Source organism: Equus asinus, chromosome 8, assembly GCF_041296235.1.
Source record: "Equus asinus isolate D_3611 breed Donkey chromosome 8, EquAss-T2T_v2, whole genome shotgun sequence".
Taxonomy (NCBI): domain Eukaryota; kingdom Metazoa; phylum Chordata; class Mammalia; order Perissodactyla; family Equidae; genus Equus; species Equus asinus.
Window position 1 is genome coordinate 47,324,413 of NC_091797.1, and position 27,624 is coordinate 47,352,036.

Below are 27,624 nucleotides of genomic sequence, written 5' to 3' on the forward strand. Positions count from 1 at the left end.
TTACAAATCAGGACTTGGAGATGTTTTTCCCAAAGGTGTTATCTTCAAAGATAAAGAATGCAGAGGTCGTGACTCCTACCATGTCCCCATTGAACCTTAGCTATTTGTCTTGAGCAAAACCCAGACAGATCTTAGAGACTTACAGTGGATTGTTTTAAATGTAATTAAGCTGTGACTCCAATTCCAGCTGTTGTTCCAGATGTGATTTCTTTACTGGAGCAAAGGAACATATCCTCTGATATCTGGCTGCTAATTACCGATTTGTTGGATTTTTTTTATATGTTAGTAAAAGACCACAAAAAGCATATTGCTTTTAGTTTACAAAGCCTGAAATATACTTTTACTGTTCAGTCTTAGGGCTATATCAACACTCCAGCCCTCTGTTATAATCTCATCCACAGGAGCATTGATCACCTCTCCGTTCAATAAGACTTCATATCAGACCCTCCATTGATATCAGGCTCACAGGAATCAGGAACAGGAAGCAGCAACTGTCTTGAATATTTTGGAAAGAAAGAAACATGTATGCCAGAAGCTGAGAAATAAATTTCACTAAAATTCAACGGCCTAGAAGCTTGGTGAAATATCTAGGGCACATTATAATATCCTTTCCAAGATGAAGGAAAAGTTACTATATCTGACCCTTCAAATTACGAGAAAGAAATGTAATGCCTGGTGAGCCTCTTTGGATTTTGAAAGCCACGTATACCCATTTTTGGAAGAATATGAAAGAATGCCAGTTTTGAATGTGACTTAAAGCAAGAGAGGGCTTTGACACAGGTCCAACTTGCCATGCAAGCTGCTCTATCACTTGGCCTGTGTCGCCCAGCTGACTCAATGGTTCTTCAGTGTCTGTGGCTGACAGGTATGCTTATGGAGCTCTTGTTAAACCCTTTAGCTGAATCACTGTACAGACTTAAGATTTTAGGACAAAACCATGTCATCTTCAGAAATAACTACTGCCTTTTTGAGAAACAGCTTCTGGCTTATCACCACGATCTAGTAGAGAAGGAACATTTGTCCATGGGTCCTTAAGTTTCCCTGTAACCTAGACATCCATAATGAACTGGGTATTAGGTAACCCACCAAGTATAGAGTTGAGTGTGCCCAGCAGTGTTCTATCATCAAGTTGAAGTGGTATATGTGAAACGGGGCTTGAGCAGTCACTGACGGCACAAATATGTTACATGAGAAAGTGATTCAAATTCCCCTGGCTCCTATTCTTGCTTCATTCCTTTATGTCTTTCAACAATGACCAATGGCCTCATGGATAGCTCCCAGGGATGAATTAACTGGAAGGAAGATATTGGGTCTTGATTTACAGATGATTCTTCATGATTTGCTGAAAATATCCAAAAGTAGGTGTCTGAAGCAATATGGACACATGAATGTTTCCAATTGGAACATTTTTAGCATTGAACATGGTTTCTCACTTTACTTGTAAGGGCAGATGTCCAGATACACAGATCTACGTTAATTCATGGGCAGTAGTTAACAATTTGGCTGAATGGTAAACAAGATTAGGAAAGAATATGATTGGAAAATAGGTAACAAGGAGGTCTAGGGAAAAAGTATATGAATAGATCTCTTCATATGGACACACAGTGTGAAGATATTTATGCCCATTGTAAATGCTCATAAATAGAAACACCAACAGAACATATATGGACATCTTGCACAAGATGACTCATTTTGTGAATGTCAGTCAGCCTCTTTCCCCTGTCACCTCTATTCTTGCACACTAAGCTTGTGAAAAAAGTGGCCATGGAAGCAGGAATGGAGATTATGCATGAACTCAGCAACATAAACATTTATTCAACAATGCTGTTCTGGTTACAGGTATTGATGAGTTCCCAGCTGCCAACAGCGAAGATCAACCCCGAGCCCACAGTCTGGCACATGGAGTAAGAGCCAGCCATCTGTTTGCAGGTCGGTTATTTTGGATGATTTCCATCATGGAAGGGGCAGCATTCATTCTCGCTAGAATAGAACCTTACTCTGGGTATGGATTTGCCTTTCTTGTTCAAAATACTGCTTCTAAAGCAACTATTTGTGGACTTCCAGAATACCTTATTCACAGTCATATTTCACATAGATTGACTCTGACCAGCCACAATACTAAAGAGCTGCAATGGGTTTATGTTGATGGAATGCATCGATTTTACCATGTCTTCCATCACCAGATCAGCTGAAAAGTTAAAATTATGAAACGACCTTTTAAAGACTCAGTTGCAGTGCCAGCTGTTCTGGGTAATGTCCTCAAGGCTGCAGTGGATGTTCTGAATCAGCAACCTATTTATGGCGCTGTTTCTACCATAGCCAGTAGGCATAAGTCTGGGAATCAAGAAACGGAATGTGAGTGATTCCTCTCACTGTTACCCTTAATTATTCACTAGCAAAATGTTTGCCTCCTGTTCCCACAATTTTGGGCTCTGCTGGTTTAGAGGTCTTAGTTTTCAAGGAAGAAATGCTTTCACCAGAGGGCGTATACTGTTTCCATTAAACGAAGCTGAATCTGCCACCTGGATATTTTGGGCTCCTCATACCACTAAATCCTGAAGCATGAGGCAAGACAATCGATCTTGTTAAGGGGGAATTCCATTGCTATTACACAATAGACATAGGGAGGAGTATGTTTGCAACAGGAAAATCCTTCTAGTATACCTCTTATTACTACCATGTTGTGTGATAAAACTTCATCATAAACTGCAACCCAATGCAGGCAGTGCTGCAAACGGCCAGATATTTCAAGAATGAAGATTTAGACAATCTCACTCAGCAAAGAAAACTTGACTAGCTAAGTTACTTTCCGAAGGCAAAGAGAGTAAGGAATGAGGACTGGAAGAAGAATATCATCAATACCAAATATGACCACGTGGTCAATGGCAGCAGTGACGACTATTTAAGGTAGGTTAGCAATTAATATTGATCTCAATATTTAATTTACAAAATGTCAAATCTGTTGTGTGACTCAGCTAGAAGAGAAACAAGCATCACCCAAAGATGGGTAAATTGACTTTGTCTGTCCTCTTTTGGGTAGAAGGTAAATGTGTTTTGGTTATACTAGGATGACAACATGTTATATGGGTTTTGTCAATTCTCTTTATTTGTAAGTAAAATATGAATAAAAGAGATGTGTGTGGGTGTCAGGCTGACAGGAGGTGAACTCTGCCAGATTGTGGTATGTTGACGTGGTTTGCCTGTGAGCTACATTTTCCAGAATCCTTTTCCCTGCATGGTTCTAGGTTAGAAGTGAAAAGAGAATGCTACACAAGATTTGGAAGCAGCCATTACTCAACTGAGGTTATTTCATTGATACTCAGTGTTGAGCAGGTGGGAGGTAGACAGCAGACCCCAGCTTGTCTTCAGTGTTCTCTGTTTCATGTCTAGATCATCTTCCTGTCTGTGAGTTTCGCTGTGTAATGGCAGCCCTAGGTCCACCACTAGATACCTGGCTGCAGAAACATACAGGTGGAACTATTCAGTGACAAAACCTTTGCATACACCACTCCATTAATCCCCTTTCATGATCCCTTTTGGTGACCAGATATGCTTCACTCCTCTGCTGTCTCTGCAAGCCCCATCGTACTTCACAGATGCACACAGATGCACACATTTATGACCAGATCCCTGAACTCTGAGGTACTTCAAATGAACAGACTTGTTTTAGGGTGTGCCTAGAGATAAGTCCCACAGCCTTGGCCCCTGGTAATTCTTCTCTACTTCTTGTCATTGCTCTGCTTTCCATACTTAGGCATGGTAACCACATAGCCAAGAAGCCTGAAATTGTTGCTGACTTCAAGGTTCTGATTTAGGTGGGTGAATTGAGGGTAGCTAAATACCTCTAAAAATCCTCCTCTCCTCTTGTTTCAAAGTCCATACTTCTCTTTGGCTACCTGCCAAAGCTGTTTCCAGCCTGAGACTCACTCCCAGATCCCAGATCACCTCCATGATCAGGTTGAAATAATTTAACCAATGTCACCTCCTTCCCCAAGATGCTCTCTGAAGATTCCTCACTCTATTCTCCAGGTTGAGATAAATGCTTTACAGAGATTCTAAAGAAAATGATCGTAGTTCCTGATACTTAAACATTAAGCATCAAATCATTTCTACTAGAATAAGACAGGGCTCATTCTGTCAAAGTTTTCCTTTTCTTTTTTGAAAGCATCAAAAATATTTCATACTTTATATAAGCATAAACAAGCCATGTATATTGCAATTATAGGTAACCAGAGTTTCTCAGATCCGACCAGGATGTAGGTACAATTGAGGTAAAATGAATAACAGAAATGATAAAAATTGCCCTGTCTTCAAGCCCCTCTAGATTAATTGCTGGAACCTTAAGCCTACACTTCCTGAAAGAATCCCAAGGTGGCTAGTCCCCTTGTACCAGGTTTCTGATATTTTCTTCTATGTTGCTGCTTGAGTTTTTCATGGAGCTTCTCCAGGCATTTTGTTGATTGGCCTTTCACAATCATGGCTGCTCCTCCTGTCACACTGCCTTCCGATTTCACCCTTCTCTTCACTGCTGCTGTTAGCCTCATCACAGATGGCCTGGTCCAGCCTCCAGTGATGGCATCACTGAAATAGCAGAAGGGCCCTCTCTCCATCATTATCACAATGTTTTCTCAGGGCCTAAACAGAGATGCTTTTCACTCTATTTCTTATAGATCTGCAAGTTGTTGCTTAGCTCTATCAGTTGACTAATTTTAATTCTATTGCATAGAGTCTTTCTTAGAACCTTGTTCCAAAACCCCCAGGGACTAATTTGGAAAACAATTTCCTTGGTGATAATCTCCTCTCTGTCCCCATTTCTTCCCCCGATATCCAATTAGTATCTCTGAATAGAATCAGTTCACTCTAACAGTGTCCTCAGAGTGAATTTTTTTCTCCATTCAGTTTGTTGTTTCAGAAGTGCAAAGATACCCTTAATTGACTCCATATTCCCTTTGGTCTACCTTTATTTGTTATCCTAAAAAAAAAATGCTCTTCAATTCTTCAAAGATTTATTCTCATTTTCCCTCGCATGCCTGACATATCTTGAAATACCAAAGTGCTAATAACCCATCCAGATTAAGATTCTCTTCTGGTGTCCTAAATATGTATGTTCATCAGACTATTAGTTCTAACTTTACCAACATATTACCATTGGCTGCTTGGAGCACCCAGGTACTGTGTTTCCAGTTACGTTACAATGTACTTGACGACACAGAGAGCGGAAAAGGCTGTACGAAATGTACATGGCTTCATGAAATGTATAATTAGACCATAAAGTCATTTTATAATTTTATATATTGACAATGTCAATCCTTTCATTTCATTTTTCCTAGTTAATGGGACAGAAGATATCAAAGCAGATATTTTACTTGTATATGTAAAATATTCCTATAATATAGTAATATACACCACTATAAAATAAGTGGTACCCTATGACATGTTGGAAAAATAACTTTTATTCCCTCTGCCTTATTCTGACAATTTGGAACACTGACATCCAAGTTTTCCTCCAAGGACTGAAAAAAAAACTTGGAACCCAGCTTTAAAAACAGGGCTTTCTTCTTTCTGAGGCCTACGAAAAACTGCCTTCTTTCAAGACTCATCAAAATAATTTATCTGTTACTATTAAAATTCTTCTCCATTCGTCGCTTTTAGAAAGCACAGGGTCATAAGACCTAAAATGCCCCAGTTCTCCTCTCATTCTTTAAATACTAGAGAACTGTGGGTATGGCTAGATAAAAAGTGGCATTATCGTAAAACTTTCAGTAAATAATGGATCTTAAATGAAGAGTCCAGACAGAGTCCCAGTGGCTTAGAAGAGCCGGCCTGCGATGGGAAGCTGCTTTGGCACAGTGGGTGGGTGAGAGCTTGAAGGTTTGTGTCTCCTTTGTATAGTCCAGGTGTTCTCTGAGTGGAAGAAGGACCTTTTTGTCCATATTTCTTTCAGTGCTTTCTTCCCCCCCTCCAGTTGAACCATGGGTCTGACCCTCCAAATTGAGAAAGAAAACCGCTTTTCTATGGGATCATAGAATTTTCTGCACAATAGGAATACACTAGCTGAAGAGGTCAATCCAAAACCGAAAAACTAAATGAAGGGACTCAGAAATATAAACTAGAAGTTGTGATGCCTTTTGTCACCTGCTGCCGCTCTCCCATCTAATAATGGAGTAATTGCTAATTCATGACGATAAGCCAAAAGGAGGATGATTATGCATGTGGCTGTACAATGCTAAGAAGTGGCACTTTGTTCCTGTGCTGCCACCCAACAAAGGCAGCAGTGAGAAGCAGGGTCTGGTTTCCCTGGTAGCCGTGGTGCTGAAGCTGGCCACGCTGGCATCACTCCGACTGGGTTGTCTTTGTCCGCACAGACTGCCAGTGCCCTCCCCATTGAAAGGATGAATATGTGGGCCTTTACACAACATCGTGGCTTAAATTAGTCGGATACATGGGGCCTCTTGCAGCACCTGCTCCTGTTCTCAAATTCCAGCTCTGTTGGGAATTATTATCTAGCTCCCTTCTTCTCTCCCCCTCTCCCTTTGTAATTATGTTTAATCCCACAGCACCTGCTTTGGCTTTGGGGGACTACTGATAAAAAGAGATGAAAAGACCTTTTTTCCATTTGTATCCAAATCTACCAAATAAACACAACAGGCCCTGGCTAATTAAATATGTCTAAAGGGAAGGTGTGGGAAACCCCCATGAATAAGACTCTGAGTGCACGCGCTCCTAGAATTCTGCGGGGTCATCTTCACCTGGCTCCAAATTCAGAAAAATATCTAAATCATATTTAAAATTTTCCATCCCTGAAGCTTCTGATAGCAGTTGCACTTAGATCTCCTGTGATATTTGGATTTTCACTTTTATTAGGAAAACATTGAATTCCTCACTTTCTTGACTGGGGGATAAGACAAGTCACTGATAGACCAGATCATTTGTTATTGAAATATACTTGAAAGTTTCATATCTCAAAATAGGAGCGTTTTCCCTTTAACATGTTTCCCACATCTCCTTATTTTAAACCTCTCAGATTTAAAGTTAATTTTATAAGAATTATTTAAAAATAAACTTTAAAGTATAAATTAATTTTACATTGAAGAAGTAGCATAAATTTTAGTCTATTATCCTCTGAAACATCCGTATTTGAAATGAAACATTTTAGGAAACTGAATAGTTTGTTCTGAATTTTCATCAGCGTGCTAAACCGAAGCAGATAATGTTTTCATTTAATTAAAGGATTGAAATGAAAGGATCGTGGGACATAGGTGCCTCGGTGAAATTTAACTCAAAGATTTCAGAGAAGAGAAGTTTTGAGACTGGTTGTAGAATGTGAAAGATTGTAAATAATTTAAAATAATATCTTAATATACAAAATACTTAGCAAACAATAGAAATTTCTTGTCCCTCTCTACCCTGAGGTTTAATTTATCAATATAACTCTGACAGAAATCTGAAGCAAGAAACATTAAGTTCCATGCAACATGGTTCTCACTAAACATTAAAATATGGTTTTAATATTAAATAATTTTGCATTAAAACTCTTCCTGGTCCCTGGCAGAAGCAAGCTTTCTCTAGTCTCCGTTTGCGGGTAGACAAGGGTAGAGTAGACCATCAGTTTGGATCGTCCTCTTGTGCGGATGAAAGGACATCTTTTTTCTTGTTTAGCATCAAAAGCAAAGGAAGAACAATCTAAACATATAAACAAATTTACAGTCAAAATACCAAATCATAGGGGCTTAAAAAAATCCTGCTTAAAAATCAAACAAACATGCTATTGAAGTCCCCTGGTATATAACCAATAATTGTCATGCAATTTTTCAAGTTGAAAAGCCATGCAAACATATGCATTTAGGCATTTGAGCTTTCTCTTTCATTATATTTGACTAAAATCTTAAAAGTCTACATAGAGCTACATAAATTACATCAATGACCAAACTCTATATAAATCTGCCATAATATTGCTCATGTTATCCGTGGATGCATGTGGTTTCTAATCTGTATCGAGTAGTTCAGAAATATGCAATTCAACATCACATGAAATTTTAGGTTATTCTGGGAGAGTAACTGGACCATGTTGACAAGAATATTTTATTGGAAGAGGCAGGGCATTAGTTTTGAGGCATTGTGTTAAGGACTGTGGTTGTTTTGATATTAACTCTACCTTGAGATAATTTATGATTTGAGATTATAATCTCTAAAGTTGGGTATGAGAAAAAATAGAACGTGTATGTATATTCATTTTTATCTAAAAATAAGAAAAGAAGAAGATGTAATGAGGGAAATGTACACAATATATGAAGTGATTTACTCTGGAACCCTCATTCCATCCATCTGCTGAGTACCCTGTGTACTGCAGAGTAGGTGAGGTATCAGGAGGAAACATCCACCCCATAGTGGGGCCGCCTGTGGTGTCTTCACACAGGTGTCGGCTTTCAAAATTGTGCAATATATTGCAATTTGCATGCCCCCAGTTAACTTGGATTTTAAATGACATTGTCTTCTTTTAACTGCATTAAATCCTTATGAAATGGGCAAGTGGTTTAAAAAGAGTGCTGAGGAATAAGTCTGGGTCAAAGATTATGCAAATCATGTCACTGTAGCAAACAATTAGAGATGGCAGAGCTGGCACTTATCTACTTCATGTGAGCTCTTCATCAACTGCTTCAGGAGGTGAAAAAATAATATAATCAGATCTGATGAGAAATTGGTGCCCTAGAATTAATATTAGAAAAAAGATTATTTGAAATATAGATTTGTGTGGGTTAATGATGAGCCTTGCTTTAACTATATATCCTGACTTGAGATTTCAACGAAGAATAGTGACACTATCACACTTAGCAATATACTTTAAAATATTATTCATTTCAACTGGATAGACACATGCAAAAGAATGAAAGTAGACCATTATCTTACTCCATTCACAAAAATTAACTCAGAATGGATTAAATATTTGAAGGTAAGACTTGAAACCATAAAACTCCTAGAAGAAAATACAGGCAGTATACTCTTTGACATCAGTCTTAGAAGGATCTTCTAGAATACCGTGTCTACTTGGACAAAGGAAACAAAAGAAAAAATACCCAAATGGGACTACATCAGACTAAAGAGCTTCTGCAAGGCAAAGGAAACCAGGGAAAAAATGAAAAGACAACCCAGCAACTGGGAGAAAATATTTGCAAATCATATATATGACAAGGGATTAATCTCCAAAACATATAAATAACTCATACAATTCAACAACAAAAAAACAAACGACCTGATCAAATAGTGGGCAGAGGATCTGAACAGACATTTTTCCAAAGAATAAATGAAAAGGTACATGAAAATGTGTTCAACATCACTAATCATCAGGGAAATACAAATCCAAACTACACTAAGATACCACCTGACTCCCGTTAGAATGGCTATAAATCAACAAGAAAAAAAATAACAAATGTTGGAGAGGATGTGGAGAAAAGGGAACCCTCATACACTGCTGGTAGGAACGCAAACTGCTGCAGCCTCTATGGAAAACAGTATGGAGATCTCTCAAAAAATTAAAAATAGAAATACCATAAAACCCAGCTATCCCACTACTGTGTATTTATCCAAAGAACTTGAAATCAACAACTCAAAGAGACTTATGTACCCTCGTGTTTATTGCAGCATTATTCACAATAGCCAAGAAGTGGAAGCAAGACAGGTGTCCATTGAGTGATGAATTGATAAAGAAGATGTGGTGTATATATATATGTATATATATGTATATATATATTAGAGATGGCAGAGCTGGCACTTATCTACTTCATGTGAGCTCTTCATCAACTGCTTCAGGAGGTGAAAAAATAATATATATATATATATATATATAATGGAATACTATTCAGCCATAAAAAAGACAAAATTGTCCCATTCACAACAACATGGATGGACCTTGAGGGTATTATGTCAAGCGAAATAAGCCAGACAAAAACAAATAACATATGATTTCACTCATATGTGTAAGATACACAAACACCTGGACAAAGAGAACAGACTAGTGGTTACCAGAGGGAAAGGGATTTGGGGGTGGTCATAAAGGGGAAAGGGGCACATACATATGTTGACTACAAATAATAATGCACAAGTGAAATTTCACAATGTTATAAACTATTATGACCTCAATAAAAAAAGTTCATTTAATTTTTATCTCACCTTTTAAATTTTTCTACTTTTGTGTGCATATAATAATGCATAGATACATTATTACACCCATATACTACATATGTACATTATTACGTTACCTGGTCTAAGAGACTTACATTTGATTGTTGGTTCTTTTCTATGCTGTACGTGTTGTTGGCTGAGTCATATAACCTCCCTGGACACCAGTTACCTCAACTAGAAAATGGTGCTCAGTTACCATGTCCAAGTTAATTGTTTGGGATGGTGAGGACTTAATGATGCTTAGCCTCAGGAATCTTCTGCCAGGGTTTTAATGAAAAGTGGAAAAAGTCCCATAGGCTCTTTCCTGGAATCCTTAACCAATAGCCTATCTGTTAGACTTTGCTTCACAAAATGAAATCCATTGGTGGAGATCTTATAACTTAAAGGGAGCGCAAAGTTATTTCCGGGCTCTGGCTGAAAAAAATTACACATATATGGTTTCCAAGATCATGTTGCTACCAAAAATGTATATATATTTAGGAAATCTGCCTGAACTTTGGGTGACCTGAAATCTACCAGCACACATTACAGGCTGGGACATCTGGTGGTCAATAAACTTACTTATTTATTTATTTATTTTACATGAAGCAGCTGTCCTTGAGCAGATGACCAGGGGCCGTGCATTCAGAGTGTGAATAGCTGAATTAGTAAATCATATTAGGCTTCTTAGGCACTTGTTTAAGGGCTGCATGTGCCTTTTTAATTTTCCTTTATTAAGGTCGGTCCCAACCATAGCAGTGTTAGCAGTAGGGTTATTAGTGACTTATTTGCTTCATTAAAATTTATGGCACATTTTACATCCACCATCTGGGGCAATGTCTCCCCACCTCACTGTTAAAATGTAACTTAAAACCATGCCTGGCACTGATAAATCCTGAAAAAAATACTCTATAGATGGAATTCTTTTATTCTAATGCCAGCATTATCCTGCCAGGAACTCCATACACAAACACCATAACAGCAAAGGCAATATTTCCAGTCCAACCACACTCAATCACTGCTAGTACACGATGTCTTATGTTCAAGCGTTTTGCTGTAAGTTTCTTGTTTATAGGTAAAGAAAAAAAAAAGGAGGGGCAGTTGCTATTTTGAAAGTTGTAAACTCTGTGGAAAAATGGAAAAAACTTAAAATGCTTTTGGCAGAATACTGCATATCTTGATCTCCTGTGGTTTAATTCAGGGATATTTTGGTTTAGGAGGTTGCAAATATATAAATAACAGGATGAATTTAAAGTAAAACGCTGAAATTTTTAAGAGTTTGTAGACTTTCAAGGCCTGCCTGATCCATGAAAATTATCTGATTAAATTTTGAGTAAAATATTAGCAACGGTGGTGTCCAACTTTCAAGTTTAACGTCTAGTGTTTCATTCAAATGCCTGGGATGGAAATCTGTGAGGCTGGAATGGAAGAGTCTTGAACACAGAATCTGAGATACATTTCACAGTAGAGTCTATGAGATGGAAAGAGGGATATCTGGATAACATTCTGTAGATTCACATTTCTTAAGGTATAAATTCTGTCTAATAAGTGATATTTCTTTTGTTCAAAATACACACATACTCTACTAGATTTCTTCATCTAGGTAGCATTCTTGTTTCCAAAATTTAACATCAAACAGTAAAAGGACTACAGTAAAGAATTCAGTCAGGGTTGTAGTGTTCAAAGACAGCATATTCTGGTCCCATTTATGCCAATTACTGGTTGTGTAATCTCTGTGTTTATGTTTCCTTATCTGTGAAAGGGGAGAAGGAATATCTTCTAGACCTCTTGGATTGAGTTTGTAATAACCGAATCAGAACATGAATGTTAAAAATTTTGAAAACAGTTTACAGTGTTATTAAGAAGCAAGCTATGCATTATTAATGTTCTCCAGTAATAAAATAAAATGTTTGAATAGAAGAGAATTTTATAAGGTTAGAATCCACCCCTCCAGACAATACTATAAAAAACTGAAATGGATGAGACATTATCTTAGTATTAAAAACTTCAGAAATGGGATTCAAATGCTTCTTTGGGGATTCACTGCAAGGTTTAGTAGCCTTTGCTGCCAGATTTTTCTTACTTCTACCCTAAATTTCTGATTTTTCATTAGCAGCCTATTTTATCTTTCCATAGAGTAGTTTCCTTCCTAGAAATGGGAAAAAAGGTGAATAAAGACTCTTCTGATCCGGAAGTGATTTTTACTAAGTCTGGCCTCAGTATTTTCTTTTCCAAGTAAAATTATAAATTTAAAATTTACATTTTTTTTCCATAAGTCCTATTTTACATCCTAAGAATCTTCTTGATTCTTATGATTCCCCCACTCTACTTTATCCTCAAAAAAGAACTGAACCCAATACATAGCCAAATAAGTATTTGGTTAAAAAATCATCTGATTGGATCTAGAGCTCATTACTTCTATTAGTAAACTCAAAAATATAGTTGGGTTTATAATACATAACCAAACAAGAATGAGTCTTGATTTTAGACCAAATTTGTAAAAAGAAATGGTGCTAATCTGGTTTAATCCCTTCTAAATACCAAAACCTTGACTATGGATTTCAGCTATAGGCTCAAAAGAACTTAGAAATTTATGAGGATAATAACAGGAGTTAAAAAAATGATTGAGTGCATTCTCTGGTGATGAAAATTGTGTTCACCTTACTATTCACATTCAATTCAAATTTGTGTATCACAATAAATCAAAAAATTCCACATGAAATTGCTCTGCCAGCCTTGATCCCAGTGTGAAAATAAATCTGTTATCCTCCTAAAATGGACCTGTAGTGGGAGTGTTGTTTAAAGACAGTGAAATTTGAGGTTTATAGCCCATCCTTACTGATACAGATATGGATTAATTTTGATGCAAACAAAAAAATAAATAAGTTTAAATGTTATGTCAAAAATTTACACAGATTCCCATTTACACCAAGGGTATAGAAAGCCACAAGAGAGCATCACTTCTATCCTAATGATAAGAAAAATCTCTCTAATCTTAAGCATTCATATTTTTCAGTCCATCCATAATGAGCTCAAATCACAAGGAAACCAGTAAACTAAATTCTCAAAGGTGATAAGACCCTCCAAGGAGAGATGGGTCACATGAATAATTTACCTTGGGCAAGCATGGGAAGATGAGGCAGCTGCCATAAACGTGGACAAGGAAACTATGAATAAAATATTAACTAGTTATTAAAGACTGATAATGAGTTAAAAGTTTAGTTTAAAATCTCCAGAAGTACCACTCAAAAGGGACATCTGTACCGGCTTCCCCTGGGTGCTCATATAAAAGATGATAAAGTCAAGAGACCTGAAAGAAACATCCTTTGTAGCACAAGTGTACAGGTCCTATACTAAAGGAGGGGAGGGACTACCTGGAGAAGCTTGCCCATTCTCCAAGCCTTACATGATTACAAGATGATGATCAGCTGCTGCTACCCATCCCTAGACTCTTCCTGGACATGAGAAAAATGCCATCTGCTGTTGGAGAAGGGAAAGATTGTCCTCTTACCTTCCCAGTCCTACCTCAATTTTAGGTATATATTCTGTCATTGAGGAAAATGTAGGATACCAACCTCCACAGTGCACTGATATGATGCAAAAACATCTGCTTCTATGAAAGGACAGGAAAACAGCTGGTACCCAGGATCCTGCACTGATACAATGTGGAAATCTTTTGTTGCTAGAAGAGGGGCAGGAAAATCACTCTCAGTAAGATTCCCACCAATACAGGGCAGAGTTTGACTGACTTAGGATGGGAGTGGAGTGGCCACTTTCTAGATCCTGCATTTGAGCAGAAGGCAGAGGTTATTTGCCAGTAGAGAAGGAAAGAAATGCTGAGAAAGCTCCTCCTTTAATGCTCAGGTGCATATGGCATGCTGAAGACCAAAAGTAGAACAGAAGAATGGAAAAATACCCTACCCCTACCAGAAGCCCTGCACCAAGTAAAAGTAAACAGAAATATACCCGAAGGAAAGGGCAAGAGTGTGGAGAGAGACCTTGCTGAAATCTGGGGGTGGAGCAGGAATACAAAGAAAATTTTTTAGCACTTCAGGCCTCACAGTAATCAAAAGTAGCAGTAGTCTACCACTGGAGGAATTTGACATCTATAGTAGACTGAAAGGAACTAGAGCAACAATAAAACCAAACACAGTCCAACTACAGACTAGAATGATTGAACCCAGCACACTGATGGCTTGATGGAAGAGGCATATCCATTTCCAAGAATAAATACTACTTACCTCAGTCACTGCTACTGTTCTACACACCATATCTAGCTTCCAACAAGACCTTATGAAAAACTACAAACAAAAATAAAAGGCAAGAAAAAAAGAACTCATTGTCAAGAGGTGAAAGCCATCAAAAGAAACAGATTTAGAAATGACCCAAGTTGTTGGAACAGAAATGTGAAACTAACTATAATTAATATGTTAAATGATATAGTAGAAAAGATAAACAGCATACACCAACAGATTGGGAATTTTGGCAGAGAGATTACAACTGTACAAAGGAGTCAAATAGAAATGCTAGAAATGAAAAACATAATATCAGAGATGAATAATTTCATCAAATAACTTCCAAGTAGACTGGAGATGGTACAGTATAACAAATCTGTGAACTTGAAGATGGTTAAATAGAAATTATAACAACTGTAACACAAAGGAAAAGCGAATGGTAAAAAAAAAAATAGAGCAGAGCTTCCAAGAGCTATAGAATAGTGAACAAACTTACAGACTTGAAATTGAAGTTGCAAAAGGGAGAAGATGAAGAGAATTGGAAAGAAGAAAGCCCAAAGATAAAGAGAAAATCATGAAAGTGGCCAAAGAAAAAAGAGAGATTACATATACAATATAAAAGATAGGAATCATAGCAGTCTTCTTAAGCTGTAATACAATAGAACAATATAATAACATTACTAAAATAAAAAATCAACTTATAAACTATATCTGGAGAAAATACGTTTTATAATTTAGGACAAAATAAAATCTCTTTGGAAAACATAAGCTGAGAGGATTCATTACCAGCAGTCTTGATCTACAAAAAATGTTAAAGAAATTTGTTCAGTAGAAGGAAAATGATATCCAGATGAAAATTTCAGTGTACACAATAAACTGAAGTGCACTAGAAATAGTAAAACTGTGGGTAAATATAAATAAATTAGTTTTAATTTTTAATCTTTTTTTTTAAGATTTTTTATTTTTCCTTTTTTCTCCCCAAAGCCCCCCAGTACATAGTTGTATATTTCGTTGTGGGTCCTCCTAGTTGTGGCATGTGGGACGCTGCCTCAGCGTGGTTTGATGAACAGTGCCATGTTCGCGCCCAGGATTCGAACCAACGAAACACTGGGCCGCCTGCAGCGGAGTGTGCGAACTTAACCACTCGGCCATGGGGCCAGCCCCTAATTTTTCATCTTTTTAAAAAGACAGTTAATAACCCAAGGTAAAATTAATAACAATGAAACTTTATAAGCTTTTAAAATATGTGACAACAATCTCACAAAGAATGGAAGTCAGTAATGGTCAGACATCATATGTGAAGTCAGACATCATATGTGAAATAACATAAAATAACATTACTTGAAATTAGTTTGTAAAAAATTAAAATGATACATTGTACATTTCTAGAGCAACTACTGAAGACAATGAAGCAAAAGGATAGAGTTTATAAACAAGTAGTAGAAAAAAATAGAATCATAAAAATACTCTATCCAAAAGAAGACATGAGAGAGGAAAACAAGGATAAGGAATAAGTGGGACAAATAGAAAACAGCATATGGTAGATTTAAACCAACTATATTTGCAATTACATTAAACATAAATGTCCTAAACAACAGAATTAATAGGCAGGAATAGATGAATAATAAAGATTGTACTCTATGTTACCCAGTGGGAACCCAGGTAAAATAAAAAGACGGAAATAAATAACAAATAAAATGAAAAAAGATACAATGTGTATTAGCTTCCCGTGACTGCTGTAACAAATTACCACAAACTAGGTGGCTTAAAAGAATAGAAATTTATGATCTCAAAGTTCTGGAGGCCACAAGTCTTAAGTCAGTATCACTGAACCAGAATTAACGTCAGCATCAGTGCAGCCCCTCAAGAAGCTTGAGAGGAGAATCTGCTTCTTGCCTCTTTCAGCCTCTAGTGACTTCCAGCATCCATTGAAATTTGTGGCTGCATTACTCTGATCTCTGCCTCCAGGTCATAGTGCCTTCACCTTTTCTGTCTGTGTCAAATCTCCCTCTGTCTCTCTCCCTCATAAGGACAAATGTGATTGCATTTAGGACTCACTCAGATAATCCAGGATATCTCCTTTTCTCAAGATTCTTAACTTAATTCCATCTCTAAAATTTTTGCCATATAAAGTGACATGTACTGGTTTCAGAAATTAGCTCATGATATCTGTGGAGGCTTAGCATAGGACACCATATAATTACTAATAAAAAAACTGAAGTAACTATATTAACATCAAAAAATTTGATATAATAACAAGAAAAAACACCCAGTTAATAAGGGACAGTACATAATGATAAAGACGTCAATATTGAGAAGTTATAATAATTCAAAGTGTGTATGCTTCTAACAAAAGTGCCTTAAAACAGAAAAAAATCTAACAGAAATGAAATAAGAAATAGAAAAATCCTCAAATGTGGTTAGAGATTTCAACAAACATATCTCAGTAATTGGTGGAATAAGAAAACAAAACTCAGCAAGAATGTAAACTTCAAAAACACCGTCAACAAAGTTGACCTTTCTAACATTTATAAAACACTCTACCCAACAGTAGTGAAGACAAATTCATTTTAAATAAAATGGAGTATTTACAAAGTGGTATCATTTTGTGGAAAATAAAACAAAACTCAATAAATTGAAAACGATTGAAATCATACAAAACATGTTTTTTGAACTCAGAGAAATAAAACTTAAAAGCAAAACCATAAAGATGCTAAAACAATCCATGGCTATACACTGACACAATCACACCGCAAGGGAAAATAGAAAATGCTTTGAACCAAAAGAAAATTCAACATGTTCAAATTTGTGAAATATAACTAAAGCAGTGATTAGAGGGAAATTTATAGGATTAAGTGCTTGCATGAGAAAAGAAGAAAGATTTAAAAACAATTACTTAAGATAATACCTTTAGAAATCAACAAAGGAAGAACAATTAATCCAAAATAAGCAGAAGGAAGGCAATAACACAGGTAACAGCAAAAAAATCAATGAAATGGAATTCAGAAAAACAATAGAGAAAAATCAAAGCAAGCAAAGCTGTTTCCTTGAAAATATCAATACAATTGCAAACCTTTATCCAGACTAATCAAGAAAAAAACAAGGAGAAGACAAAACCGTCCAATATCAGGAAAAAAAGGAATAGTTACAGAAAATACAAACATTAACAGGATGATACTGGAGTATTATAAGCAATATTTTGCTAATAAATTTCACAATTTAGATGAAAAGGACAAATTAATTGAAAGACACATACTAAAAATATTTACTAAGAAGAAATAGCCCAAATAGCTCTACATCAATTAACTAAACTGAATTTGTAATTTAAACTTTTTAAGAAAGAAAATTTGAAACCTGTGTAATATTACTGTGGACTTCTATTGAATATTTAAGGAATAAATAATTACGGTTCCCCACAAATTTTTCCAGAATATAAAAGACAGTGGTAAACTTTCCAACTCATTTTATGAGGCTAGAATTACCCAGATAACAAAATGAGAAAAAAGACATTACAAGAAAACTACAGACCAATATCCCACAAGTAGAAAGATTAAAAGTTTTCTAACAAAGAGTTATCAAATCATATATAAAAATGATAACCCTTTATGTCCAAATTGGATTTATCCCACAAGTGCAAAGTTAGTTCTACATGCGAAAATCAATCAATTTAATTCATTATATTCACAGACTAAAAAAGAAAAATTACTGTAGACACAGAAAAAATATTTGACAAAATTCAACATACATTTGTGATTAAAAAAATAACTCTCAGCAGACAAGAAATAGAAGAGAACTTCCTTAATTTGAATAACTGCATCTATGATAATATAGAGCTAACATCATACTTAAAGGTGAAAGACAGAAGCTTTCACCTTAATATCAGGAGCAAAGTAAGGAAATATCACTCACCATTTGTATTCAACATTGTATTCGAGATCTTAGCTAGTTCTACAAAGCAAGAAAAAGAAATAAAAGGCACTCAGTTCGGAAAAGAGAAATAAAACATTTTGTTTGTGGAAATATTATTCTCTAATTAGAAAAATCCTAAAGAATCTATAAAAAATTTCCTTGAAGTAATATATGATTTCAGCAAGGTGACAGGATATCAGTTCAGAACACAAAAATAAACCATATTTCTAAATGCTAGTGATGTCCAATTGGAAATGCAAAACAAAATGAAAACATTTAAATATATCAAAAACATGAAGTATTTAAGACTAAATTTAACAAAATACACGGAAGACCTGTACATGGAAAACTACAAAATATTGTTGAGAGAAATTAAAGAAAATCTAAATAATTGGAGTTGTGTACTTTGTGTATTGAGAGTCTCAAAACTGTTATAATTTAATTTCTTCTTAATTTTCTCTGAAGATTCAAAGTGACCCCAATCAAAATCCAGGCAGATATTTTTCGTAGAAATTGATAGTTTTACTTTCAAATTTATATGAAAATAAATGCAGCAGTTTGACCATGATGTGTCTGGGATTTTCTTGGTGTTAATTCTGTTTGGTGTTTGCTGAGCTTTTTGAATCTGTAATTTCATGTCTTTCATTGAATTTGGTAAATTTCCAGCCATTATTTTTTCTAATATATTCTTTGCTCCACTATTTCTCTCCTCTCCTTCTGGCATTCCAGATACATATTTATTAGATCTTTTGAATCACACACGGGTCCCTGAGGTGCTGCTCATTTTGGGTCTTTTTTTTTCCTTTATGTTTTTCATTTCTAATGAACTACATTTAAATTCATGGTATCTTTCCTATGCTATCTCCATTCTGCTATTAATCACATCCAGTGAATTGTTTTATTTTAAGCATATTTCTCAGTTCTGTAATGTCCATCAGATTCCTTTTTATAATTTCTATTACTCTGCTGAGATTCTCTGTCAACTGAGCAGATTTTCTTTTATAGTTTTAGGCATATTAATAATAACTGTTTATGTCCTAATTCCAACATCCATGAGTAGAGTTCTGCTCTACTCATTGTCTTTTCTGCATAGAATGACTTATGTTTTCCCATTTCTTCTTATGTTGAGTCATTTTGGATTGTATTCTGGACATTGTGAATGATATCTCATTGAAACTCTGGGCCGACAATGTTTCTCTGAAGAGTTCTGTATTTGTTTTTGTAGGCTGTTAACTTGACTTAACTCAAACTGAAAATTCTGTATTGTTTCCCTTGGAGTTCAGTCTTTTTAGTCTTGTCAGATTTGCCTGTGCTTTACACGATGCACATATTGAATCATACACGCATCATACAAATGTCAGCCAGAGACAGGGAGAGTGTATATATAGAACCTGAGGCTCCCCTTCTCTGACTCTTTCCTTTCTGGAATTTATGCCTTCACTTTCCAAGGGATGTGGTCGCCCCAAACTCTGCTCTGATTCACCAATTCAGCAATGTTGAGGTTTTTCTACTGGAATTCTAGCTGTCCTACATTGAATACGGAGGACTACATTCAGTATAAAAACTGTAAAATAGTAAACCCAGACAGCGTCATTGCTATATTAGTGTCTTAGTATTGCCATACAAATTACCTTGAACATAGCAGCTTAAAAAAGACACTTATTCTCTCACAGTTCTGGAGGCTAGAAGTCTGAAATCTAGGTGTCAGTAGGGCCTTGCTCTCTCCGAAGGTTCTAAGGGAGGATTCTTCCTTGCCTTTTCCTAGCTTCTGGTGGTTGCCAGCAATCTTTGATGTAGCAATCTTTGGCTTGTACAGATCACTCCAAACTCTGCTTCCATCATCACGTCATTCTCCTTATGTGTCTTCTTGTCTAAATTACCCAATTCTTTCAAGGAAATCAGTCACTGCAGCATGACCTTATCTGAACTTGATTATATTTGCATAGACCCTATTTCCAAATAAGGTCACATTCACAGTTACTGTAGATTAGAACTTGCATATACCTTTTGGGGGAAAAAATTCTACGGACTACAAATCTCTTCTTCCAAATGTTCCTCCTCCACTCTCTGTCTCTTTTCATTCACTTTCTGGTACCTTCAAGTAGTTGATTTCTATTTTTTCCAGAATTTATAGTTGTTATCTCTAGCTGGGTTGCTTTTATAGGAAGTATTGGGCTATACTTGAAGTAGAACTTCCCTCCCTCACAGCTGCGTCTTTTCCTTTCTTTCTTTCCTTTCTTCCTTTCTTTTTCTTTCTCTTTCTTTTTTTCTTTCTTTCTTCCTTTCTTTCCTTCCTTCCTTCCTTCCTTCCTTCCTTCCTTCCTTCCCTCCCTCCCTCCCTCCCTCTTTCTTTCTTTCTTTCTTTCTTTCTTTCTTTCTTTCCTTCTTTCCTTCCTTCTTTCTTTCTTTCCTTCCTTCCTTCCTTTCTTTCTTTCTGTCTCAGTTGCTCTGTGTGTGTTCCCTCTTTCACCTCTTTCACTACCACCAAATAAAAAATCCAGTCTCTTGTAATTTTAGATAGAAAATTTGTCATTCCATTGGCTGTAAGCCCAGACAATTCTTAGCTGCTTATTATATACCTCCTAATAGATCACAAGTTTGTTCCATTCTTTAAGAAAAAATAAATTTAAAAATTAGACAAAAAAATGAAATGGAAAAGTGGGATGCTTTTCTGTTTGCCTTATATTTTTTGTGGCATTTTTACCTCAAATTTTAAAAAAGATGATGGAATATAACTAAAAAATACACATATTTCTTAATGACTACATGCTACCCATCCCCCCAAAAAACCCCAAACTTTGAAAATTTTATGTTTGATTTGGAAGAGAGAAAGAAAACTAGGCAAAAACCTTCTCTGTCTATAAATGCTCATGATTTTTGTAGAATTCTCTGACTGTTTGAACCTCAATTTCTACATCTATATGAGGGTCATTGTGAGGATGTAATGCATCATTTGAGTTATAATGTGTGGCACATCCAAGCAAAAATAGATCTTCTTCACCAGAATTTGGCCTTATGTTGTCAGTCATATTTTTTCCATGCCTTCTTTTCTGCTTAATACATTTTTGTGGGACTTAAAAAATTACAGTTTTATGTATACAACAAAATAACTAGTTGGGATAAACGGAATCTATACTACACAGAACTTGGACCATCCATGGGTTTTGATTTGGGTTTTTTCCCTGAAAGCTGCCTTCAGAATCACCCTGGGATCCATGAGCTACCCATAGTGAGCCAGTACCATATATAAGATTCTAGACAACTCTCTCCAAAAATGTGAGTTTTTTCTCTTTTCCTCTCAAAGACCTAGGATTATGTGCAGCTACCTTCTGTGTAAATTCTGCCTTAGTAGAAGTACAACAGATCTTTTGTTAATTTGAATATTCAAGCTTTATAGTATAAATCCATTCATTTTATTTTTAATCCCTAGGCACTCTACTTTGCTGTGCCTACAATGTGGATAATAGCATGTGCCTTATGCGTGCTTCTGAGAAATGCAAGGAAAGCTAAGCAGAAAATGTCAAGAAAGCTCTCCAAGATCCTTAGAGGGAAGAACATCATGTGACTACAATGTATTATTAGTATAAAAATAAAATCATTCCCAACCCCACAGCTCTTAAAGGGTCTTTACACATTGCTAGGGCATTTAAGAAATAAAATTATAGTCTCACTTAACCGGAAAGAATCTCAAGAAGCCCACTCCTTTCTTTGGGAGAGACCACCATTTTACCATCCCGTGTGACTTCCTAACCTATTTTTAAGACTTTTAAAGAGAAATATTCCAAAACTTCATTTGATGATTTGTCTCTATTGCTTAATATCTCTCACCCACATAGAAATACTCTTTTTATCTACTTTTTAGGAAATGTAATGGAATCTAATTGAAGGGAATATGGTTCAAGATACAGACTGGAATTTCTTAGCTACGAATCACTGACCTCAACTATTTTCACACAGCTGAAGTAAGTATTAGATAAAGGGAGAAGGCAGAGATGGGATTTGACCCCGAAATCAGGCTAATGTCTTGATTATAAATCTTTTATTTAAAAGAATTTTCTGATAAAATTTTAAGAATCTGTTTGCTATATGAAGTTGTAAAAGATATCCATCTCCTCCCTTCTGTTTTCAAGTGTATCTACATTTATTATATGGATTTTAGATTATAAATCAGACTTTAAGAAGAAGTCATATGGGCTGGCCCCTTGGCCTAGTGGTTAAGTTTGGCACACTCTGCCTTTGTAGCCCAGGTTTGGTTCCCAGGCGTGGACCTACCCTACTCTTTGGTGGCCATGATGTGGCAGCGACCCAAATACAAAATAGAGGAAGATTGGCACAAATGTTAGCTCAGGGCAAATCTTCTTCAAGTAAAAAGAGGAAAATTGGCAACAGATGATAGCTTAGGGCAAATCTTCCTCAGCAAACAAAAAAATAAAAGTCATGATTGGACTTAAGCTATAAAATTAGCAGAAAAAAAAATACTTAAGAGAACCTAAGAAAGCTGACATTTCCTCAATATTTTCTTATAGTCAGGATTATAGTATAATCAGAAATATTTATAAAAGTCTCACTAGGCCACTTTCTACTGTAGCTTGGGATGCAGAATAATATATACACCCACCAAATAGATTTATTTAGGGAAAGGACATGTTTACACCAAATTTAATTTACAGGTATAGATTATTTCAGGTGATATATGTCTGAAAACCATATATGACTTGAATATTTTTTCATAAATTTTAAAGAAACTAGCGTTGTTCAGTAGTCATGGAACTCATTTGAACATTTCTGCAAAGTAGATAATGGCCTCTGTCCTATTATGACTCTTGATGTGTCCCTGCATTACGTATGACCTGTCACTTGGATCTGGTCTCCTTTCTACCACTTTCTATTTCTCTTTTCTTTGGTCAGTTTCATAATGCCTCTGAACTCCATTTGCCCTTGGACCTCTTCAGTTTGAGAAATCCACAATTTAAACAAGGGGAGATGTCGAGCAGACAGTTGCAAAGAGCTTCAAAGTTTATTAATTCAACAAAAATTATAGAAAGTCCTGTATCAACAACTTACACTTTGGGCTATCAGAATCTTGTTACAACAAATATCATTATCACTCATTTATATTCAAGCTTTAGTAATAGCTACTGCTTTGAGCACTTTGATATAAAAAACTATAATGATACAATATACCACAAAATTTGGAAGCTTCTTGGAGTTTATACTAACAAGATGTGACCTGAAATGGAACATTTGATTTCAACTCTTTACCTTCTGTACTTAGTTTAGATTATAAGGACATTTATTCAGAGGATCCAGACATTCATTTGATGATTTCCATGCATTTTGATCCTCAAGACAAAGTGCACATTGGAGAACAAAGAAATGAAATAATTAGAAGCAGCAGCTCAACAGAAATGCATGTGATTTCTTTCGATGACCTGGAGCTGAATTTTTGCCCAAAAGGACATCGCAATTAAAGTCAAGCTTTTTCCAGTAGCACCGATTTAAACAAACATGTGCTGGAACTTATTTTTAGACATAAAGGTACACAGCCAGAGTTTTTATTTAGGCTTGCTATTAAATAAACTTCCCTTAGGGGCTTGTAAAAGATGGTATTTGAATTATAAGTAGACATATCCTATTTTCCACATTCTGCAAGCCACTGAAGATTTCTCATTGCTTAGATTGTGGCAAGGGAACTGCTTCCTTTTTATTTCTGTTGAGCCCTGTTTCTATAGTAATTATGAGTTTGGGGGATCATTAAAAGTCTGATTTCTTTTTTTTAGTATCTAACACTGCTTTTGAAGCTTGGTGGCCGATCAACAACATGTTCTAAAAGGCTTTTGATGTATACATGGTTCATTAAGTAAAGGTCAAAATTGGACAATGTCCTGTTAATTTCCTTTTGCTGGGGAAATCAATATCTGCATCAACATTCATTAAATTTGACAGAAGCTAAGAAAGTTAGATGTGAAATGTAAATCAATACTTGTTCCTGATAGGATTAGCCTGCTGTTCAGAGAGTATAAAACATCAATTCTTTATACATATTGTTCAACCCAATACTCCATTCTGGCTTTAGGGAGGCTGCATTTTACCTTTTTGGTCTTCCTCTAATTTGGCTTTGGGTTTTTGTTGGCTTGAGCTCAATATTCTAACCCTGAAAAAATTTGACATCTTGTTAATATATATTCACTGTCATTTTTCCTTTTCTATTATTGTTATTAATTTGTTAAGACTAAACCATGCCCCATCATCATTACCCAAAAAATCTAGGCATTTTAAAGTTTCAGAATCTATTTTATTTTCATATGAAATTGGCAGATTAAAACGCTTCATTTTCTGCTCCCTTTGTACTTATCAACAGAGCTTTTGACATCCTATGAATCCCAAAGGAATAAGTTTTGAAAAACTTGATTTATTCACACAAAGATCTAGGGAGTTTTTGGGTTTTCGTCATTATTGTTATCGCTGAGATTATAAACTCTATGCGTTTCCATGAATCCAGTCTTATTTTAGTTGACAGTGATGTTCATAATTATAACTATGTGCTATTGCAAGATTCTGAGACATCCCTTAAAATAAAGAATATTAAATGATGTTTATTACAGTTGCTGTGTTCTGTGGATTTTGTTACATTTTAATTTTTTAATAAAAAATTTATATATGGCAGCCAGTGACCCCCTACTTTAGTGTTAGATAAAGATCTCTGGGTATGTCAAATTTGTTTGGAAATCCAAACAAGAAATTACTGTATTTTCCCTCCAAAGAAATTTGGGTTTGCCAAAATTCTCAGTGGAAAACAGATGCCATCCAGCACTGTACTGGGCTGGGTCCTTCTTCATCTACTGGTTCTCTGGCCACTCAGGAATTTCTTTACAGTATCAGAACTGGGCCTGGTTTGCAATAGGACAAAATCCAAACCAGAGAGAACTGGGCTGAGTGGGTTCATCAGGTTGAGGGAGGTTATCTAGAAGGATTTAAGGAGAACTCAAGGGGAACACCCAGACATGGGAAATAGAGAGAGGAATGTTGACATTTTTCTTGTGGAAGTTAGAGCAATCATTTTGAAGAATAAATAGGTTTCCATTACATTCCTGCTTTAAAACATTCAATGACTCCCTAGTCAGTTAAAATAAAGTGTCTATTTCTTAACTTGGTATCTAGATAATTTGATGCCGTGCCTCCTTCTCTACACTTATCTCCCATCACTTTATGCATCGTTTGCTATATATTTAGTCTTTCTGTCTCTGAAACATGCCAAGGGCCAGAGATTTTGCATTTGTTGATTCTCTTGTCTGAAACACTCTTCCCTCAGACCATTGTGTAGCTGACTCTCATCACTCAGGTCTTGGCTTAAATTTCACTTCCTCATGGACATCTTTCCTCGTCATCACCCTAGAGAAAGTAATTCCCCCACCATGGATGTACCTTATGCCTTTACTGCTATTTTCCTCATAGCACTTACCAACATCTGAAATGATTTATTTATCTTATTCTTATTTTCATGCCTTTTCACTAGATTATAAACTCCAAGTGTTAGGGTTTTGTAACTAAAACTGAGCCTGGCATAACAAGCATTTAAATACATCCTTATTGATTAATAAATGAATTAATAGGAAAAGGTCAGAACCCCTGTCCAGTGGCGTTGTAGAAATGGGATGCTATGTGGGCTCATACGGCAGAGATTCAGGCATAGGAGACTCAAATAGGGAGACAGCGACTGAACCCGGAGTAAAATCGAGTCCCACGTTTGTGTTGTAATTCCAGTTCTGTTAATAGGGTCCTGTCTACTTTCCTGTGGCAGAGTTCTTGTCTTGGGAGGAGAATCTTTGGGGACCAGAGGTCATACTTGTTTACTAGTTCCGACTTCATGTGCCCAATTCTTTGTTCTCCTACAAGACTCACCTGATTCCATGCTCTATTGTGCTGCCCAGACACTGACAACTCACTCCCAGGCCCTCTGAGACCTCCTGGATACCATTCCATCTTCGAGGACTTCTGCCTACTGCTGGCTTCTAAGTGTTGATGAATCTCCCCTGGCAAGATCTTCCTCCTTCTATGTACCGTCTATAGTTTTTCCCACAAGACGCCCCAGAAGATCTAGCTAGTTTTCGAGGTTACAGGTCAGTCTGGTGTTATCTACATGGTAATGACACATGGCTTCCCAAATTCCCCCTGACAGGATTAGAATTGGCCTGAGAAGTCTATTTTTTGGAACCTTGGCATCAGTGCCTCCACAAATTTCAATTTTTGAGATGAGAAACGAGTACTTATCAACAAGAATGCTTGGCATACTTGAAAAGTCAACAGATCTGTCACATTTAAATTGAAATTTCTGGAATGACCACAGTATAGAGCTTCCAAATATACCAAAATATCAGAAGCAAATCTGCTATAAAATTAAGAAGCTTAGGCTTTAGTGCCTACTCTTACATCAGACCCTTCCAAGACCTTAGATATTTAACATGGTCATATAGTCATAAAATTTGAAAAGTGAAATATTCCATTCTGAGTCCCCTTCCACTACATTTCCCCTCACGTTGGCTGGTGCTGAGGTGGCTGTGAGCATTTTGGAAGGATCTAGATAAGCAGTTAATTTAGGAATACATTTGTGGTGGATTTCTTGAGCTATATTTATGTGGTTTGCAATCACTTTCATGTACACTGAAGTTACTACTAGACATCCTGACACAGCCTCAGGTTTTCTTCCAAATGAGATATGCTCATTAGTTATTTAACACTAATACCAATAGCCTAAGGAAACAATGGTGATACCAATCTTGGCCTCGTTTTGGAAAGTTGACTGCTACTGAGGCATATGGTTGTGCAGGTGGCGTGATCCACGTTGTAGTAGAATGATGATCTTCTATTTGACTGTCATTGTGTGTCTTTTTATCGGCTTTCCCTGGAAGTTCAGAAATAGAGGTGTGAAATACAGCGAATTTTAGTAAATTTTCTGTAAAAGTGAATTATTTTCCAAATACTACTGTCTAATGTGTGAACTAAGAAAGCATCAGGCACTTGTTTCTTAATGACTTTTGTAAAATCATATGTGTTTATTAGAGAAAACTATCTCCTTCAAAAATCAAATTTGAACTATGAAGTATAAGAGGACAAGCTTTTTTCTTTTTGCTTCGTCAGAATAGCACACCGGGCTGACTTGATTTGTAGTTTCATTATTGATGTTGGGCAAAAGAGATGACAAAGAAGTAAGTAATGGGCTACTGGGTGTATCTTTGATTGGGGCTTGATTAGGATGGTGGGAGCACGGAGACTTTATAGCCTAATGATGCTTTGTTGCATCAGGCTGGACAGTCAGCTCAGC

The 27,624-nt window shown here is 36.2% G+C and overlaps 1 long non-coding RNA gene across 4 annotated transcripts in view; it reads left to right on the forward strand.

The window, feature by feature from the left end:
- Positions 1 to 2,623: 2,623 nt before the first annotated feature.
- Positions 2,624 to 27,624, forward strand: part of LOC139046085 (uncharacterized) — a 134,261-nt gene continuing 109,260 nt past the window's right edge. For all 4 annotated transcript variants that reach the window (XR_011505635.1, XR_011505637.1, XR_011505634.1 and 1 more), the window contains exon 1: positions 2,624 to 2,907. This is a non-coding gene — a long non-coding RNA (uncharacterized lncRNA). The remainder of the gene's footprint in view (positions 2,908 to 27,624) is intronic.